This window comes from Penaeus japonicus, unplaced genomic scaffold (genome assembly GCF_977035675.1).
Source record: "Penaeus japonicus unplaced genomic scaffold, GWHDUDI00000001_assembly GWHDUDI00000004, whole genome shotgun sequence".
NCBI classification, from domain to species: domain Eukaryota; kingdom Metazoa; phylum Arthropoda; class Malacostraca; order Decapoda; family Penaeidae; genus Penaeus; species Penaeus japonicus.
In genome coordinates, this window is record NW_028234406.1 from 22,294,333 (window position 1) to 22,301,832 (window position 7,500).

Here is a 7,500-nt window from a genome sequence, read left to right on the forward strand (position 1 = left end):
CGCCAGACTAGACACTTCAATTATTTCAGGTTTACGGTCAGATGCCGAGTGTAATCATACTCGAAACCTTAGAGTGCACGTTAGTGTGCACATGTTTGTACTCACACACATTTAAACACATCCGCGATTGATGGCTTGAGAGTGCGTGAGAGAGAGAGGTGGAGAGAAAAGAAAGAATAAAGAGAGAAACAAATAGACCAATACAAATCCAAGGAGAGAGAAAGAAAACGAGAAAGAGGTTAAAAAAATGCGATACTCTCCCCCACAGGGTATTACAGGCCGTAAAGCTGTCAAGGGGAGTTAACCGAGCCACATTTTCCTTCGCAGCCACCTGGAAAATGACTCCTGGAAACACCTTCCGCCGCTTGAGTTACGGGGCTGCAGTCTCCGCTCGGGTGATCCGGTCACTCATGTATGATTCACTCCGCTCGCCGAAGAAAGTTATGAGTGACTTTGCAGAGTAATGGCCGCTCTAATAGGCGATGCGATGTACGATTTTTTATTTGTATGTTTTAACGGCGTCGTAAAATACTGTGGCAGGATAATGCGAACATGGAATAAACTAAAGTAGAAGAGAAGAAGCGAAAAAGGGAAGAAGTGAAGAATGGTATGGTCGAAAAGACTCGAGAGAGAAGCAAAACACAGGTCAATAATTAATTAATAATTGTATAAATAGGAAGAGGAGAAAGGAGCTGACCAAAAGCAAGAAGAAAAGATAAGAGAAAAATAAGATAACAAGAAGCGAACAAAAATAAAAACGCGAAAAAGAAAGCAGAGAGAAAAAAAACAAAAACAATCGGCACTTCTAAAAAAAATAGATAAATGAATAAATAAAGACAGACGCGAAATATACCTAACGAAATAAACTATAAAAGAAGAAAACATATTCGTCCTGCGATTGAACCAAGAGACAGCCACCTCCTAAGATTCTAAGACAAGTTAGTCATCCGTAGAATCAATATTTCTTAGTTATAATCACCGAGGGAAGGGAGAAGGAAGGACATTGAACGTTTATATAATCCATATAATTTACATTCAGGGATGTTAAATAATGAAATGAGCCATTGGAACAAAATGGTGGATACTCCAAGTTTGAAGCTTTATGAATATTTCACACATTTCCCATGGTCAAGGTGACATCTAAGTTTGGCCTGTACATATTTAGTCTTACTCAATCACTTACAAGAGGAGAAATCAGTTGAAAATTGTTGTAACTTCAGTTCATTGTTCAGAGATAACCCATCAAAATAGAACATGCTAACACTTGATCACCAAAAGTGAAGCAGATGTTTTAGGACTATGTGCGACAATATGGTTTACCATATTGTCGTTTGTGCGAGTCCCAGTGCAGTGCCAGAAAACAAAATGTGTGTTGCCACCCCCTGATGTCCTATTAACGATTCGACCACATATCAATAACATCTGTTGATCTGTCCTCCACGTAAAACCGTTGTGACTCGGGAATAACAGTCATTATACGCGAAAACAAACCTAACACACACACACATACACAGACACACACACGTGCACACACACACACACACACACACACACACACACACACACACACACACACACACACACACACACACACACACACACACAAAGCTGCACGCACAAGCTTAACGTTTATATAACTAGATAAAATGTAATCACATCACTCCATAAATCAGTCTTATATAATATGAAAAACAGACATACCGATTAATCAAAGGTAAGGAATAAACATAATATTAACAATATAATTCGGAAGCCAAATGTCCCTTCCCCCATACACACACAAAAAGAAAAAAAAATCACGTCATGGCAGTCGCTATGACATTGACATGAAAACAATACGACTCCTTACAGTCTTGGAATTTTAGAATTACAGAACAACCATAACCTAGCGTCTCCCTTCAAACTCAAGTGCGCAATGGGTAAATCAAATCGTACGACAAATCCCGTAGATTTTGCACTGTGAATCGCGCTTACTACTTTGAGCTCCCGGCCTGCAGGGAATCACGTTTTATCATAACCATTTAGAAAGTTCCCCCTCCTCCCTTCGGTTAAATGTTGAAGGTGTAAGCGAAAGAGCACAGGTCAAACATTAAAGGTAGAGAGGCGTGCGAGAGACTACTGTCGAGATCTTCGCTGCTGCTGCTACTAGGGCTACTACCCCCCCTCCCTCCCTCCCTTCCATCTCCTTCCCCATTCCTCCAGTCTGTTGCTCTTGCCTCTATCGGCTCCGACTGTGGCGTCAAGTTACACATGGAAATGCAAATATGTACACGCGCTTATATACAAACACACACACATACGTAAATAGACAGATATCTCTCTCTCTGTCTCTCAATCTCTCTCTCTCTCTCTTTTCTCTATCTCTCTCTCTCTCTCTCTCTCTCTCTCTCTCTCTCTCTCTCTCTCTCTCTCTCTCTCTCTCTCTCTCTCTCTCTCTCTCTCTCTCTCTCTCTCTCTCTCTCTCTCTCTCTCTCTCTCTCTCTCTATCTTCTAACTCGCTCTCTCTTTCTCTCTCTTTCGCATTTGCCTCTGTTTGTTTGTGTCCGTATCTTCACACACAAACACACACACACACACATACACACACACACAACCACACACATACACACACACGCACAGACGCACATACATACATACATACATACATACATACATATATATATATATATATATATATATATATATATATATATATATATATATATATATTCATAATTGCATAGATCCTGAATTGTGGCAATTAAATCCAATCAACCCTGCAACATAGCGTTAGTATTTTGCAATAAAACCCAGCTATTCAAATAAGGGAGATTCCCGCGCATTTATTTTTTCGCATCCTTTGTCATACAGACTTTGGGATCCTGCTTTTCCAACGCATGAATTAAAATAGGGGATATGATATTTCCTACGCCCTACAGTTACATCACCTTCAACTAACCTTTCTGTATATACTTTAATTTTTTTTTGGAAATTCATTACTGGTAGATGGAAATCGTAATGATAAAATCGCATATACGATATGGTATAACTGAATTATATAAAGTAAAACAAACAGGGATTATATCATGTATATTTACGTATAATACGCTCTGACATTACATTACAGAATATAACATGATGAAGATACATGATCTAACTTAACATGACATGATATTGCATTGTGATATAGCATGGAATTGAACAATATTACATGATATAACGCAAAATAATGACAAAGACATCTATTTCCCCTTCACTCAGTGAGCAGTTTCTTCCGGACTCCCCGAAGAGCACAATGCCTAACGCATCCAATCTTGTGCATGACGACCCAAAGCCCATGCAGAATGACCCGCGAATGGCCTGCAGCTTCCGTTCCCAGCTAAGTTCCCGAGGCGAGGAGGCGTGCGGGCGTGCAATGGGCGTGTGTAGGGCGGACTTAGCAAGAGCCCAAGTTTCTCCATGTCTTCCTACAACCCATCCCCTCCCTCCCCCCTCCCCCCCTGGCAACTCCTTCGCAGGTAGTGGCTCGTTTCATTAAAACTTTCCGCGCGTTTCTCACTTCAGCCACTATTGAACGGGACGGAAAAGAGGAAGGAGGAAGGAGGAAGGAGGAAGGGGAAGAAGGAAGGGTTAAGGGTTAAGGGGGAGGGGGAAGGGGGAAGGGGGAAGGGGAAGGGGAAGAGGAGGGGAAAGGGAAAGGGAGGGGAGGGGAAGGGGAAGGGGAAGGGGGAAGAGGAAGAGGAAAAGGAAGGGGAAGGAGAAGAGGAAGGGGATTGGGAAGGGGGAAGGGGGAAGAGGCTGGAGGTGGGGGAGCTAAGAAATTATTCAGAGCAAATTTCTATTCTTCACCTCTTCCGGTTTAGCGTAAGGGAACCGGGAAGCGTATTCATCAACTCTGCAAACGGAACACGCGAACAACTGGGCCTATTATGATTAGATCTGCGTAGACACGACTTGCACAAGGAACCCTCTCGTCCCAGCAGTGTTTTTTCTTCAAATTCTCGCGTTTTTAAGATGATGCCGAAGCATTTCTTATGTTCTTGAATGTGGTGTTTATATGTCAATATACCTTCTTGTAACAGCTGTGATTCCGCGGATGATGATGCTGATTATCATGACAGAAATAGGAGTTAGAGAAACAATGATAAAAGTCATAAAAATATCAGCAGCAACAACAATCATGATAAGAATAATGATGATAATGATCATAGCAACAACAACAATAGTAGTTATCATCATCCTTTTTATTATTGTTGTTATTATCAATTATCATTATTACTGTTACAATTATTATAAACATTATCATCAGTATCATTATCATTAAAATCATTAATATTATCATAATTATTACTATTATCATTATCTTTTTCATTAATACTATTTCTGTCCTTTTTATCATTATCATCTTTATCATTTCCACTGATATTTCTTGCATTATTTCAACTAGTATTATAATTATTATTACTGTCATTACCTTAACAACCATAATTGCAATAATAGATATAATGAAGAATATATTACCGTTCCCGGAACAAAACCTTTGGATCATTATAGTCCCTAGATTGACTTCAAAGTAAATCTAAGGTTTCACTTTGCTCAGTTTCATAACAGACCTTGCAATTCAAACTATAGGGAAACTATTATATTGCATAATGTAATGTAATACGTTTTATTAGATCAACTGCTATGAGAAATATGATTACATGATCTATACCAATGCACAAAAATACGCACTTGCATCATGTAATATCGTATCGACTGGAATACACGTAATCAAGTTTACGTTCGACTGAGCTAGCAGCTAGGGTAGCATATAAGAACGCATCTTTGTCTTGTCACCAGAATCTCGCCTTTTTTATGCATATATATATATAATGGTAGAGTCCGGAGAATATTCTGGACTCATTACCGGTGTTAATAATCAGCACTTGAAGTCACCAAGATCTACTTTCTAATCGATTCATGTCCTCTACAACACCCTCGAGGCTTTTCCTTTCTTTTCTTTTCTCTGCTGCTTCATTCTTTGCCTTTGTCTGTATCTTCTAACAGTTATATACTCAGAGTACATATTCCAAAGTGCTTGTTCGTAATTACGTTAAAAATATGCGTACTTGCATTTATTACATACATAGGACTGGAAACAAATTCGGGTTTAGATGCTGCAGTGGAGAAACAAATATACCAAACATTTCCATATTAAAGGTCCGGCACGATAGGTCTAAAAACACATAAGCACGTTTTCTTCTACATTCGTGCTAAATCTAACTATATTGCTATTGGTGAAGTAATACTTCAAACCGTTAATAATTTTGAAAAACTTTGGATCTAATCCGCAATTCGGTTGGCCAAAACTAAAGAGCTAAAAGAAGACCCTATTTTCACAAATGACAGTTGAGCGAATCTCTAATTTGTCCAAAAGACCAAGACGCTCCATGAAATGCAAAACACCTGGGATTTCGAATGCTCAGCTTTGAGATTAACAGAGACTTATGAAAACGTGGCGTTGTAATGATTTTTAAAAGACTGGATTCAATCATGTGATTGAAGTGTGACAGACCAAAACCGCCTTCTTCACAAACTGGCAGATTTTCTCTCTCTCTCTCTCTCTCTCTCTCTCTCTCTCTCTCTCTCTCTCTCTCTCTCTCTCTCTCTCTCTCTCTCTCTCTCCTCTCTCTCTCTCTCTCTCTCTCTCTCTCTCTCTCTCTCTCTCCCTCTCTCTCTCTCTCTCCTCTCCTCTCTCTCTCTCTCTCTCCCTCTCTCTCTCCCCTCTCTCTCTCTCTCCTCTCTCTCTCTCTCTCTCTCTCTCTCTCTCTCTCTCTCTCTCTCTCTCTCTCTCTCTCTCTCTCTCTCTCTCTCTCTCTCTCTCTCCCTATCCCTCTCTCTCTCTCTCTCTCTCTCTGAGTGTGTGCGTGTGCGAGTGTAAGTGTGATTTTTGTGTGTGTGCGCATGCGTTCGTACTTACACGCATTGATATACATTGTTCATATACCAAAATAACATAGTTAAAAATTGAGAACAAGATAAGAAAAAAAGAGTATTCACAAAATGCTTATCTTAACACACATACAAAAGAAAGCCATAGTGCACCATAGCCAATAGGAGCCCCGGCTCCTTTGTCTATTACGCCACTCTCCTTTTACAGCCTTTTATTGCCGTATTCCCCTCGCCCACTGGCATCATTGAGGTTTATTACTTAAGCTGTTCCTCTCCTCATCTCTCCTTCGAGTCCTTTTATCATTAGCATTTCTCCTGAATCTTCGTCTCCCTTCCATTATATATGTTTCTCCTTTCTCGTCTAATATTCAATAATTTCCGTATCACATCCTTGCCCTATAATTACGTTTTTAGTAATATTTTTTTTCGGGAATATATATTCTCATATATCCCCCCTCTCTCTCTCTCTCAGTAATTAAACCTCTATCCAAGTCTATTTCTCCGTCTCCGTCTCTATCTAAATTGGTCCGTTTGAATAACTATCTCTCTCTCTCCCCTCTCTCTTTCTCTTTCTCCCCCTCTATTTCTCTCTCTCTCTCTCTCTCTCTCTCTCTCTCTCTCTCTCTCTCTCTCTCTCTCTCTCTCTCTCTCTCTCTCTCTCTCTCTCTCTCTCTCTCTCTCTCTCTCTCTCTCTCTCTCTCTCTCTCTCTCTCTCTCTCTCTCCAGTCTACGTCGTGTCACCGACGTGAGAGGACGTGTATTCTGACCTCTCTCATGACTCGTGTCCTATCCTCAAGGATCTGTGTCACCTGTATAAGCAGGTCTTCGCAGACCTGGCACCTGGATTATGCCATAGTGCGTGATATGATTATTTTCATATCATTTGTGGTTTATTAGTGACAAACAATACATACATTGGAAGCTAAATCAGTGAAAATCCTCCGTATGCCCACAGACGCGAGGCTGTGCGGGGTACCGAGTGACCGTGTTTGTTTTTTTAGGCCGCTCCGGTCGGGCTCTCTGGCGACCCTGCCCCCCCTTCTAGAACAATGTCCACCTCTGTTCAAGGAATGGAGACTGAGGGCAGATATGACGCCCTCTCTGAGGTAGACATAGGCGGTGGTGCTATTGCCAACAAGCATGAAGAGAGAATGAGGAAAACAGCAAAGAGGAAGCTACCTGCACCTGACGCTTCTGTGAAAATTACTACGCCCGGGCACCTCTGTGTCCATTTCAAGAGAGACAGCAAACTCCGGACTCCAGGAGATAAATATCGCTGGATATGCCAGGCTCTCAAAGTGGATCCTTACAACAAAATCAAGGATTCATTAGAAATACGAATTGGACGAAACAATGTATACGTTCGCTGCAAGAACGAAGAAATTCTTGCGAAGATAACAACAGTCGGAGCAATGGGAGAAGTCCTTGAGAAAGCAAAAGTCTACGGGAAAGGACAATGCACCAACCTCATCGTGTTCGACGTCCCAAAGGAAATAGAAACCGATGATATGACATACGATGGAAAAATTTTAAATGCAAGGCGTTTAAAAATAAATGGGAAGCTGACCCAACGTGTTGTCATTACAT

The 7,500-nt window shown here is 40.8% G+C and overlaps 1 protein-coding gene and 1 long non-coding RNA gene across 14 annotated transcripts in view; one reads left to right on the forward strand and one right to left on the reverse strand.

Moving 5' to 3' along the window:
• Window positions 1–7,500, reverse strand: part of LOC122262101 (protein PALS1) — a 245,322-nt gene that overhangs the window by 91,604 nt on the left and 146,218 nt on the right. The window lies entirely within an intron of this gene.
• LOC122262103 (uncharacterized) overlaps window positions 1–7,500 on the forward strand; it is a 28,835-nt gene that overhangs the window by 18,459 nt on the left and 2,876 nt on the right. For 5 of the 9 annotated variants that reach the window (XR_015190996.1, XR_015190998.1, XR_015190997.1 and 2 more), the window contains one exon: window positions 3,241–3,371. The exons of 3 other annotated variants lie outside the window; for them this stretch is intronic. This is a non-coding gene — a long non-coding RNA (uncharacterized LOC122262103). Of the gene's footprint in view, window positions 1–3,240; window positions 3,377–7,500 lie in introns of those variants that run through there. One more of the 9 variants, XR_006223955.2, reaches the window with a different exon arrangement.